At 41.8% G+C, this 12,346-nt stretch overlaps 1 protein-coding gene and 1 non-coding gene across 2 annotated transcripts in view; one reads left to right on the top strand and one right to left on the bottom strand.

Annotated features, from left to right (window-relative positions):
- The window catches only part of TET1 (tet methylcytosine dioxygenase 1), a 103,110-nt gene that overhangs the window by 40,165 nt on the left and 50,599 nt on the right, over positions 1 to 12,346 (bottom strand). The window lies entirely within an intron of this gene.
- Positions 7,162 to 7,268, top strand: LOC118719647. The gene has a single exon (XR_004988212.1). It is a non-coding gene; the product is annotated as a U6 spliceosomal RNA (small nuclear RNA).

Consider the following 12,346-nt stretch of genomic DNA (forward strand, 5'->3'; position numbering starts at 1 on the left):
CAGGGATACATATATGTCAATTGGCTAATACTTGTGTAAAATATGTCAGGACAGCAAAACATAGGAGTGGGGGGAGGGCAGATGGTGAGGGAGGCCAGAAAGAGCCACTAAAGTCTATGCTTTGCTTTTGTTGGACATTTTCCCATAATAAAAAAATTTAGTACATAACTACCATTACATGAACTAAGCAAGGAGGCCTCTGAGGTGGTTCTAGTGCCGTATTCACCTGCAGAAGCAAACCCAAAGCTAAGCCTGAAAGTACCTCCAGGTTAAGAAATCAAAACCTAGCCCTGGCTAGAGCGTCAAATCCAGTGGATAGAGCATCAGACCACACACTCAAGATCCCGGGTTCGATTTCGGTCAAAGGCACATGGCTGGGTTATCAGCTCCATCCCCACTAGGGGGGCAGGCTGGGGGCAGCCGATCAATGATTCTCACTCATCATTGAAGTTTCCATGTCTCCCTTCCTCTCTGAAACCAATAAAAATAGATCTTAAAAAAAAAATTTTTTTTAAATAAAATGTCAAGAAGGATACGTAGAACTGTCAACATTTGTCTTATAGATACTGTTCTCTGATCAGTGGTGTGCGGGTAAATGTTTAACATCCGGCCTGGGAAGTGTGGGAGGAGCCCTGTTTTGTAGTGTTGAGCAATTTCTGTGGCATAAATATGCCCATCAAGGGGGCTTGTAAACGAACAGTGTGTCCACCTGAGCAAGCGTTGGGACTGCCTCTGGCCGGTTTTTCTCAGTGGCAGAGCATGGGCCCAAAGCCTCAGGGCTGCAGGCTCAATCTCCCACACAGGGTGTATGTGGAAGGCAACCAATTGATGTGTCTCTCTCATATCCCTTTCGCCCTCCCTTCCTCTGCCTCTCTGAAATCAATAAGAATATATATTTTTAAAAGCTTGACTCAGCCGAAACCAGTTTGGCTCAGCGGTAGAGCATTGGTCTGCGGACTGAAAGGTCCCAGGTTCGATTCCGGTCAAGGGCATGTACATTGGTTGTGGGCACATCCCCGGTAGGGGGTGTGCAGGAGGCAGCTGGTTGATGTTTCTCTCTCATCGACGTTTCTAGCTCTCTATCTCTCTCCCTTCCTCTCTGTAAAAAATCAATAAAATATGTTTAAAAAAAAAAAAAAGCTTGACTCAGTGAACAGAGCATCGGCATCGCCATGTGCTCTGAGGAGTCCCAGGTTCAATTCCAGTGAAGGACATGTGCCCGGTTTTGTTGACTCAGTCCCCAGTGGGGGGTGTGCTGAAGGCAGCAGAGATCAGTGTTTCTTACCACTGGTGTTTCTTTCTCTCTCTCTCTCTCCCTTACTCTTTGAAATCAATAAAAATATATTTTTGAGAAAAGAAGTAAAGTGTTTCCAGACTATCGGAGAAATGCCCTGGCCAGTAGCTCAGTAAGCTGCAGAGTGGGCTGGTGCATTGAAAGGTCTCATGTTGATTCCGTGTCAGGGCACATAACCAGGCTGCAGGTTTGGTCCCTGGTCAGGGTGTGCGTGGGAGACAGCTGATCTCTCTCTCCTTCTCTCTCTCCCTTTAGCCCTCTAAGATCAATAATAAAAAAGTGAGTGTTTTATACTCTCACGTTCCTTGGGAACAGTAAACTCATGCCACCTGCACACACTTGACTCTTCTCCTCCCCTCTATCCCCCTTCCCCATCATGTTTTAAAAAATAAATATTTTGATTATTTTACAGAGAGGAAGGGAGAGGGATAGAAAGCTAGAAACATCGATGAGAGAGACACCTATCAGCTGCCTCCTGCACACCCCCTACCAAGGTACATGCCCTTGACCGGAATCGAACCTGGGACACACTATCCACTGAGCTAAACTGGTTTCGGCCCCATCATTTTTTTCACTCCCATCCTTAACTACCCTGTCCTCCCAACCTCACCAAGAGCCCAAGGGTACATTTTCAAGAAAGTAATTCAAAGTCCCCTACTTCTTTGTCTTTTCCTCTATATCCATTTCAAGACGTAGATTGCTCTGGGCCCCTCCCACACACTCGGAATCTACAGGAACACTGATCTCCTCACTTCACATTTGGGTCCAGTTTGGGTCCTCTCTCAGCATGATATTCACACTGCTCCTGTAGGAGCTCAAAAGGCATGAAGCAAAGAGGTGTTTTAATATGAAATGATTTTGCCTCTTGGGCAGGGCAGATCTGATTGTAGTCCCTCCCAGCAAGACACATTCCATTGGTGCTGCATTTCCTGTCTCAAGAAGCACATGCTCATAAAGACAAAGCCTTCCAAAGCATGTTCACAGACATGACTATGACCTTGGGTCTGTGTTTCTCAGTCGGCTTTTTTTGTTTATTTGTCCCACCCCCACCCTAGGACTCCTTTAAACATCCCCCCCCCACTCCCATTAGTTCTCCTTATGAAATTTTAATACTATAGATAACCTGTTTATATACTATGGCCTCATTGTAGTATCTAATATGTTTTTACTCCCATCCACCCATTTCAGTAAAAAGCAATTTCAACAAGTAAGACATAGAACACAAGTTATTTATGCCTACTCAGAAGTGAGGCACTCAGGATCAATGTTCTCAACCTCACAATTGAGTGTTTTGAGAAAAAATTCCATAGACCCACCGGTGCCTCTACAAATGGTGACTTTACCTGACACACTCATGGTAATATATTATATTTTACCCCCCATATTTCATACTAAGCACCAAGGAAAGCCCATGCTTTGCAAACCACCACGGTGCAAGGCTCACCACAACCACTTGCTAACAAAAACAAATTTAAACCAAAGTAAAAGATGACCCAGTTACTCACCAAGGATCCACCCGAAGAGATTCTAAAATAAAAAGTTCACACACACAATGGGAGGGGGGAGATTTACTGTAATGGTGGAATACCTTCAACAATGAAGACTTTAAAAAATCAGCACACCCAAACTCCTCCTTCAAAAGGAACCTGCAAAACAGCTACCTTGCTTTCCCAGAAGCTGTCTACTCCACAAGTCCAACCATTAAGTTCTCCTTTTCCTTTCGGCATAAAAAGTAGATACTTCATCTACCAAGCCTTGTAGCCCCACTATTTCCTTAGTTTTTCCTGTGACTTCTGTTTCTCCAGTTTGCCTACAGCCACCACGAGGGGGTCAAAGGCCATAGAAAGGCAGGCCCAGTGGTATCTGCCTTGGGGAAGAGGATGTCTAAGGCCCCGGTCAGAAGGCCTTCCCACCCCGCCTACCTCGGAGCCATGAGGCTGTTGGTCTTTGTCGCAGATGGGCTGAATTGGAGCCATGACAGAGATTTCGGAAGTTCTCCCCTTCTCCGCCAGAGGAAGACTAGTCCACTCCAGATTCAGAGCTATACTACTCTTCTCTTTATATGCCTATCTCGAACAAAAACTCCACCCTCGTTTGGCCACAGGGTCTTATGCCCCAAAGTAATTTTTTTATCTTAGGGGTTGGGCAAAGAGGAGGGGACACAGTAACTAAAGGGAGTGGCCACTTCTAATTAACCAAAAACTGCAATCAACTGAAGTTGATTGGTTCCAATTGCTTGGAAAACATGGCTGACCAAAGAGGAAGACCTCTCTACCATGGGCTCCTTGTCTCTGGACATCTTCCCCTGGAATTATGGAGCAGTACAGAGAATGCCCAGTCAAATATCTTCCAGACCCCAAATCTGCCTTAAGCTGTCATTCTAGCAAATTGCTTCCTTCGCAGAAACCGGTTTGGCTCAGTGGATGGAGCTTAGGCTTGCGGACTGAAAGGTCTGGGGTTTGATTCCAGTAAAGGGCATGTACCTTGGTTGTGGGCACATCCCCAGTAGCAGGTGTGCAAGAGGCAGCCGGATCGATGATTCTCTCTCATCGATGTGTCTAACTCTCTGCCCCTCTCTCTCTTCCTCTCTATAAAAAAAAAAATCAATAAAATATGTTTTTCTTAAAAAATTGCCTCCTGATTCCCAGTAAGGGGCGTGCAGGAGGCCACTGATCCTTGATGCTTCTCTCCTCTCTCTTCCTTTCCAATATTTTTATTGATTTCAGAAAGGAAGAGAGAGGAGAGAAGCATCAAGGATCAGTGGCCTGCATGGGATTTCTTCTGAATAGCAAAAGACACCTTTTGGCTACTCCCAAGGGTGTGAGTTATTGGTTATCAAAGTCAGTCATTCCTTAAATACCACAGATTTAACCTGTTCTTTTAGAGAACCTGCAAATTTTCAGCTGAATCTCTCTGCCCTCCACACGCCCTAAAACTCCATTATCACAGGACATCAAATCAGCTTTCACCCTTGACCGCAGCTGCATTCCTGAGCCTATTCCTTCAAGGCACGTAAATGGAAAGACACTGCCTTTTCATAAACTATCCCACCCAGGCTTAAAGTTAATAACTTGACTCTGGTGTTCAGTATGTAACTCCTTGTCCTTTTTGTATACCGGTACCGTAATTGTTTCATAATATTTTAAAGAACACGGACTTACTGGAACCAGACAAATTTGGCAACTTGCCCAAATTTATTCATATTTTACCAACCATGTGGACTACAGCAAGGGCTTGCCCTTGAAAGTCTCTTTTGAGTCAGTTTCCTTAAGATAATTCAGAACTGGTAATAGCACTTTCTGGCCAGGGTTATTGCGAGTATTTGCATATACTGCTGGAACTTTCTGTGTACAAAAGAACTGTAAGGTAAAAATAAATATCAGGTAGATCTTTTCCACCTGTCCTTCAACATATAACAAAATTCTAGTAATTCCAGGCTCAACTCCACAATTAAGAAAAGAGTATTGTTAGTTAATGGTTATGTATTGAGCATTAACCACTTGCCACACACCACTTTATACGAATTATCTCGTTTGCTTTTCCTCCTGAGATTAGTAGCATTAATATCTCAATTTTTTTATAAGAAAGTTTCTGATAAGGTTTTTTTTTTTTTTAAATATATTTTATTGCATTTTTACAGAGAGGAAGGGAGAGAGATAGAGAGTTAGAAACGTCGATGAGAGAGAAACATCGACCAGCTGCCTCCTGCACACCCCCTACCGGGGATGTGCCCGCAACCAATTACATGCCCTTGACCGGAATTGAACCTGGGACCTTTCAGTCTGCAGATCAACACTCAACGCTCTACCACTGAGCGAAACCGGCTTCGGCTCTGATAAGGTTTTAATAAGGCTACTCAATGTCAAATCAATACTTTCAGAGCCAGGATTCATTTTTTTTTAATTTTTTTATTATTATTATTTTTTAATATATTTTATTGATTTTGTACAGAGAGGAAGGGAGAGAGATACAGAGTTAGAAACATCGATGAGAGAGTCATCGATCAGCTGCCTCTTGCACACCTCCTACTGGGGAAACGCCCGCAACCAAGGTACATGCCCTTGGCCGGAATCGAACCCGGGACTCTTCAGTCCCCAAGCCGATGCCCTATCCATTGAGCCAAATCGGTTTCAGCCAGAGCTAGGATTCAAACCAGAGGTCTAACAATATCCTAATGCTTAACTCCAAGGCAGTGTTCTACAAATAATCATTTCAGCATCAAATAAGTATTAACATTATAACAAAGTCAAATGGTTGGTTATTAATACTTAATAATGTTTACTGAACAGAGATTAAGAAAGATGCTTAGAACTTACAAAGTACAATCCCCCTCCCCCCCAAAAAAAGAGAAATAACAACAAATTCCTATGGTAGTTTCTTTTCTCAGATTGTGGGAATTATTGTCTTTGTGAACCAAATGACCTACTTTTATTCATCTGCTTGTGATTTGTAGCAGCATAGTATTGATATTCAAAATAATTTCACCTCACTCCAAATTCAATATATGCACACTGGGTTCACAGGAAGTTATTATGAAAAGTAGGGAAAATTAGAATCCAACTTTAGATCTACTTCTTGAGGATGTGGTCATAGGTCACTGTCCATTTTTTCTCCAAATGTTCCTCAGACAATAACATTCCTTATTTCTGGATAGCCCTGATATATTTTACCTTTTTCCTAACCTTTTTTTACGAAATTTCAGTTTCATATAATTAGGAGACTAAGGTTCAATGAAAATGTATTAAGTAATACCCCAGTATGAATTGCCACATTAATTTAAAAAAAATTAGAAAAAGCGAATTGAAGATGGTCTTATTCAATCAGAAAGTGTCAGGCACCAAATACATTAGTTTTGTGGGGGTTTTTTAATGGCACTAAAAAATAGTAAAGATTTCAGATTTGTCCCATGACTAATCCTATTATCAGGTCTTCCTGCCTAGAATGCTCCATAATCAAAGATCAAAGATAATATTCAAGGAATTTGCCTTATCTAACTCCATCCAGAGGTCACAGACAATTAGTTTACTCTCCTACAAGATACCAAAAAAGTTTCGACTTTCAGTTCCTTCCATGTTGTCCATGTGGCCTTGGGTCGCCGTTTGTAGCCACTTAGTAAATCCTGTCTTCCCTAAACCGAGAATAAATGGTTTACATTTATTCTTAAACCCTAGACAGAGGGTAAATAGCTTAAATCGCCCTACTCAGGGAGATTGCTAACAGAAATCCAGTTAGTAACTCATCTAAACACAGACAAATTAAGAGAATAATCTCATTTTGGTACAACAGCATAAAGCTGATGAATATTGTATTGAAGCCCCCCAACCCCAACAAGACCTTCCCTAAATACCAAGACTTTAAATAAAAAAAATCTTTGTTGAAATATGCTACTGGATAATGTTTTGATTCTTAAAGTTCTAGTGAAGTGACCACATTATCTACACTAATAAAAGAGTAATATGCTAATTAGACCAACTCGACCAAACATCTTCTGGTCATTCTGCCTTCCTTCTGGACTAAGGCACCGTGACGGGGGCCGAGGCAGAGGCGGTTAGGGGTGATCGGGCCTGCAGGGAAGGGCAGTTAGGGGCGATCAGACTGGCAGGGGAGGGCAGATAGAGGTGATAAGGCTGGCAGGAGAGAGCAGTTAGGGGTGATCTGGCAGGCAGGCAGGCGAGCAGTTAGGAGCCAGTGGTCCCGAATTGCGAGAGGGATATCTGACTGCCAATTTAGGCCCAATAAACCGGCAGTGAGACATCCCCTGAGGGATTTTGGATTGGATAGGGTGCAGGCTGGGCTGAGGGACACCCTTCCCCCCCATGCACAATTTTTGTGCAATGGGTCTCTAGTAAATTATAAAAATGTCCAGAGTACTCGCTCTGGCAGCACATATACTGAAATTGGAACAGTACAGAGAAGATTAGCATGGCCCCTATGAAAGGATGTCAGGCAACTTCGTGAAGCAGTCCATTTAAAAAAAAAAAAAAAAAGAAGTCCAGAAGTGCAGAAAAACAGATCTGGAAATCTGATAACCTCAAATTGCTATATTTATTAACCTGAAATCACGTGTATATCAATTTCTTATATCAGAAAATGCATTGTTTATTGTTTAAGCAAGTTTTAGTTACACTCAGGAGCATCCTAAGTATAGACAAAGGGCAAAAGGGGTAGAAACTATTAATTTGTCCTTAAAAAAAACTTTAGATCTACTTTGTCCTTAAAAAATGTCTTTGTTTTTATTTTTGTTTTTATTATTATTAATTTTTATTATTAATTTTTAGACTTCATAGTCTTTGTCCTTAAAAAAAAAGGTTTTTTATTGATTTCAGAAAGAGAAAGAGAGAGGGAAAAGAAAACATCAATGATGAGAGACACAAGAGAATGAAAAGGGAGCCCACTGAATGGGAGGACATATTTGGCAATGATACATCTGATAATGGGTTAATATCCAAAATATGTAAGGAGCTCATACAACTTAACAAAAGGAAGACAATCAATCCAATTAAAAAATGGACAAAGGACGTGAATAAACACTTCTCCAAAGCAGATATACAGATGGGCCAAGAGACATATGAGAAGATGTTTCTAATCATCAGAGAGATGTAAATTAAAACGAGGTACCTCACACCTGTCAGAATGTCTAGCATCAACAGATGTCTAGTGCTGGCAAGGATGTGGAGAAAAGGGAACCCTAGTTCACTGCTGGTCAGAATGCAGACTGATGCAGCATTATGTAAAACAGTATGGCTCAAATATTGAGCCTCCATTTGACTGATCCCACTTCTAGGAATATAGTTTAAGAAAACCAAAACACCAACCAGAAAGAATGTATGCACCCCTTTCATAGCAGCATAAGTTACTATAGCCAAGATCTGGAAAGTGCCCATCGGTAGATGAGTGTTAGATAAAAATGCCATAGTGAATTTATACTAAGGAATATTATGCGGCAGTAAAAAAGGAAGAATCTCTTAACCTTTGAGGGAGGGATCTGGACAGTATTGTGCTAAGTGAAATAAGCCAATAAGAGAAAGACAAGAACCGCATAATCTCACCCATGTGGGAACTAATGAGCAAAATAGATCCAGAGACATAGAAACATAGAACAGACAGTGGAACCTCAGAGGGAGGACAAGGGAAGGTGGGTGGGTGGGAAGTGATAAAGTAAGAAACATGAATAGTACGCATATACGCATAATCCATGGATATAGACAATATGGTGTTAAAGGCTTGGGGTGGGGGCAGGGTTGGGCTATAAAGGTCAATGGGAGAAAAAAGGGGACCTGTAATACTTTCAATAAAGATTTAAAAATTAAAAAAAAAAAAAAGATTTCCTGGCTAGTGGGGAAGGCAGGAGTAGGGGTTTAGAGGGTTGGAGAGTAGGGGACAGGGCAGGGGCGTCAGGGCAGGGTTCCTGAAAGTGACATTTCAGAGTGCTCTGAAGGGTGTGTAGGAGTGTGTCACAAGAAGGAGTGGAGTGAGGGTTAGGGGGGGCCTTCAGTAGAGTGTGAAATCTAAGACAGAAACAGAGGCCAGATAAACCCGGCCAATGTATCTTAGTGATTGAGCTTTGGGCCAAGCACTAAGGTCGCAAGTTTGATTCCTGGTCATGGCACATGCCCAGGTTGTGGCTCAATCTTCAGTAGGGGGCGTGCAGGAGGCAGCCTGTCGATGTTGATGTTTCTCTCTCCCTGTCCATTACTCTCTCTCTCTAAAAATTAATAATAAAAATTAATAATAATAAAAACAAAAATAAAAAGTAAAAATAAACCCAAACACCTGAAGATCAGGGTCCCACACTCCCTTCCTCCGGTGGGCATGCCTGTGCCATTCCAGTCCTGCTCTCCTTCCTCCAGTCACATATCCCCTAATTGGGCCTTCTAAGGGACTCCGTCGGGCTTGTAACCACGGGAGCAATGGACAGCTGCGACTTGCCTGGGCCCCCTAATCCTGTCTCCAAGACCCCTTTTCTCTGACTTCCCAGGGAGCTGGGCAGGCCAGCCTCGGCTCTCCTGTAGCTTCTTCGAGGCCCTTCCTTGTTTCACTGTCCTAAGGATGTTTTGCTTGGCCAATAAATTGTTGAAATATTTCCTTCAAGAGGACAAGAACCGAGGTCTCCTCCGCTCACTGATAACACAGCTTCAGCAGAGTTTTCCTGAAAACTTAGCCACTCATCTTGCATTCTCCATTCTTAGGGCTTCTTCCTCAGTGCATTCATTCATCAAATATTGATAGGGTATCATGGGAGAGAAAGGTACTAGCTATAATGGAGACCACATTTCTCTAAATATATATTTTTACTGATTTCACAAAGGAATGGGGGGGGGGGGAGAAATAGGAACAACAGTGATCAGAAAGAATCATTAATCAGCTGCCTCCTGCAGGCCCCACAATGGGGGCAAAGCCCCAAATCCAAGCATGAGATATGTTACTCCTTTAATATGAAGTCTATGAAATTCAATGTCTATTTCACACATAATAAATCTCAGTTCAAGCTACATTTTCAATGATAACCATGTAAAAGGTACCGATAGCAAAAGAAAACAAATGTTTAATTGACAAATATTTCACTTCACTTCAGCTTTATACTTTAATTAAAATCAAACCAAATCACAGTCAGTTGTTTAGTCACACTACTACATTTCAAGTATTACTATACAATGCAGTTATTTAAGGGTTGTTGTTGTTTTTTTTTGTTTGTTTTTGTTTTGTTTTTTAATGGAAATGTGGCTGCTTTAGGCTGAATTCCACACTGCACCTGTCTAAACACCAACATCACCCTAGAAAAATCAAGATTCTAAATCAGGGGTGGGGAGTGACCTGCCAGAGGGCCATATAAGGCACATACATAATCATTGGGTCTAGCCCTGCCAAGGCAGCAGAAATTCAATAAATCTAAGAGCTTTTTTCATAGCAACATAAATTAATATTAAGTAAATTATATTAAGTGAACGATGTTATAAATACATAAATGGCCCTAGGCAGAAAAAGAAGATTCCCGTTTCTGTTAACCCCTGCAACATTCCCTTAGGCCTGAAGGTAAAATTCTATGATGATTACAAGAGCAGCTCGGTAGTGGAACCTAAGCCTTCATCCTCAGAGCAAACTTCACAATCCTCAGTCCAGCAAGCAGGGTCCACCCAGCCTCACTGGACAGGATGCCTCTGGGAACAACAGAGCTCCCACATCAGCCCCACCCCGCCAGCCCTAGGTTACCTGAAGCAGCCTGTCTGGTCTCACGTAGTAACTTCAACCAAGAATGACCTTTGGTCCCTCAACTGTCCCTCCCCAACTTGCCCCAAAACACAGAGAACTTAGAAGAAAGGTGACGTCTACAGGTATTTCTAAACAATCATCCAGGTGATAGAGAATCAAGGTTTTTTTCACCGCCCCCCCCCCCCAGCCTTTCTCAGATAAAATGGAGCATTCCTTCCTTTACTATCTATGCAAGGATATTTATCCTACCCACTGATTGCCCTTTGTTTGCATCTCCTCATCCTGAACTTTGGTCTTCGAGCTTGTCCTCTAGGATCAAAATGTGTGTTTTACTTTGGGGACAAATAAACAAATCTAAGTATATAGACTAGATATTAGCTACTATTAGGGAATTCTAATAATGGTATGATTGCATAGAATGGTCTTATTCAGGGACCTAACTTTTCAAGAGTCCATACACATAAAATAAAAAAAAGACAACTATTAAATTAAGAACATAGGTAAAGTGGTGTTCATTGCCTTATTCTCTCAACTTGTTTTATGTCTGAAATTTTTTTTAATATATTTTATTAATTTTTTTACAGAGAGGGAGGGAGAGAGATAGAGAGCTAGAAATGTCGATGAGAGAGAAACATCGACCAGTTGCCTCTTGCACACCCCCTATTGGGGATGTGCCCGCAACCAAGGTACATGCCCTTGACCGGAATCGAACCTGGAACCTTTCAGTCTGCAGACTGACGCTCTATGAACCAAACCGGTTTCGGCTATGTCTGAAATTTTTCACTTAAAAAGTTGGATATTGCCCCTAGGTGATTTGGCTCTGTGGATAGAGCCTTGGTCTGCAGACTGAAGGGTCCCAGGTTTGATTCCGGTCAAGGGCACTTACTTTGGTTGCAAGCTGGTCCCTGGTCTGGGCCCTTGTCATGGTGTAGTAGGAGACAACCAATAGATGTGTTTCTCTCACCTCGATATTTCCACCTTTCATTCTCTCTTCCACTCTCTCTTTCAATGGAAAAATACAGTCTGGTGAGGATTAAAATAAATACTCATTTTTAAAAAGTTGGATGTTTATCTTAAAAATAAAAAATGAATAATAATAAATTTTAAAAAGAAAGAATAAATAGCCCTGACTGGTTTTGCTCAGTGGATAAAGCATCGGGGCCTGTTGGCTGAAGGGTCCCAGGTTCTATTCTGGCCACGCCACATGCCTGTGTTGAGGGCTCAAACCCCCATAGGGGGCATGGAGGAGGCAGCTGATCAATGATTCTCTCTCTCCCTCTTCCTTCCTCTCTGAAATCAATAAAAAAATATTTTTTTTAAAATTATTAATAAAAACACGATTTTTTTTTTTTTTTAAAGAATCACAGAACTTTCATGGTGAATAATCTGGAGATTTTCCAACTCTGCTGTATTCGTTTGCAAATATTCTCTTAGAATAAAGGAACAGAGTTTCCTCCTTTCCAAATGTAAATTTTCCCAATACTTCTTTTCTGAAGGTGACTTTCTGGAAACAAACTCTAAATGGCAGGACTGGTTAGGAAAGTTGTGTTAGATGTACTTGCATTTTCTTGCCTCCTCAGGCCAACATCACTTATTTTTCCATTTTTAATCAAAGTAATAATTTCTTGCTGAAACTGGTTTGGCTCAGTGGATAGAGCATCGGCCTGCGGACTGAAGAGTCCCAGGTTTGATTCCGGTCAAGGGCATGTACCTTGGTTGCAGGCACATCCCCAGTGGGGGGTATGCAAGAGGCAGTTGATTGATGATGACTCTCTCTCATCAATGTTTCTGACTCTCTCCCTTTCTCTCTGTAAAGAATCAACAAACTATATATATATATAT

This window comes from Pipistrellus kuhlii, unplaced genomic scaffold (assembly GCF_014108245.1).
Source record: "Pipistrellus kuhlii isolate mPipKuh1 unplaced genomic scaffold, mPipKuh1.p scaffold_m20_p_15, whole genome shotgun sequence".
NCBI classification, from domain to species: domain Eukaryota; kingdom Metazoa; phylum Chordata; class Mammalia; order Chiroptera; family Vespertilionidae; genus Pipistrellus; species Pipistrellus kuhlii.